The sequence below is a fragment of the Penaeus monodon genome, chromosome 15, assembly GCF_015228065.2.
Source record: "Penaeus monodon isolate SGIC_2016 chromosome 15, NSTDA_Pmon_1, whole genome shotgun sequence".
Classification (NCBI taxonomy): Eukaryota; Metazoa; Arthropoda; class Malacostraca; order Decapoda; family Penaeidae; genus Penaeus; species Penaeus monodon.
This window is the reverse complement of record NC_051400.1, coordinates 37,120,283-37,121,126: the sequence shown is the minus strand read 5'-3', so window position 1 is coordinate 37,121,126 and position 844 is coordinate 37,120,283. Positions and strand designations below refer to the sequence as shown.

General features: G+C 33.8%; 1 protein-coding gene across 1 annotated transcript in view; it reads left to right on the top strand.

Moving 5' to 3' along the window:
* LOC119582009 (bromodomain-containing protein 3-like) overlaps positions 1 to 844 on the top strand; it is a gene marked incomplete at its 5' end in the record, with an annotated part of 61,922 nt that overhangs the window by 40,916 nt on the left and 20,162 nt on the right.

The window sequence follows — 844 nt, the reverse complement described above, 5'->3', positions numbered from 1 at the left end:
GTAAGTGCCAGAACTTCTTTCTTCAAAACTCATGTATGTTTTTCTTCTTTTTCAAAACAAAATTTTATTAAAATATATGTTTAGAGTGACAACATCCACCCATCTTTCTAGGGGATTTCAGGTCAAAGTGAATTTGCTCTACAGTTACAAGTCTGAAATGCAGAACGTTGTATTCATACAATTTATAAATAAGAATTTGCATCTTTTTATGAGCAAGGTAAAAACACAGCCTTGTCCTGAGTAGTTATCAATAAGTAATCATATCTGATTTTTTGTATGGTGCAATGCGCTTTTGATAATAGAAGTGATGCTGGAATAGAAGTGCAAACAGTTGGCCTGGAGGCAAAAGATCAGGGAAGCAAGAGAAACAAAAAGAAATAGAGTAGAGAGACTAATGGACTGTAGTCTTAACCTCCCAGGGATGGGAGGGTATTCTCAACAAAATAATTCATTGATCACACACACACATCACATATATATAATAGGGGGGGCTCTTATTTATTGTAGAAAGGTAATAATAGTTATGAGTGAACATCCATGAATATTGGTGAATAGGTTAAAAAACAAATGGTAATTGATATTTTAGGTGTTTTGCAGACATTTAACTCAATTTTACCATAAATAATAGTGTGATGGTTTTGTTGCCTCTCTTTAATGTACAAAGTAATTTAGATGAAGTCCCTTTATGAAATAAAAATTAAATGAGTCCTGGGGAGGAGGGGTATTATCAGGCAGGCTCTCTCTCTCTTTCCTGTGGAAATTTAAGGATTAGCTTCTTTGTGATAGGGTTTTGTTGTTGGTATGAGTGATGTTTTCATTTCCTTCATCTTTAAAAGGGTACAAA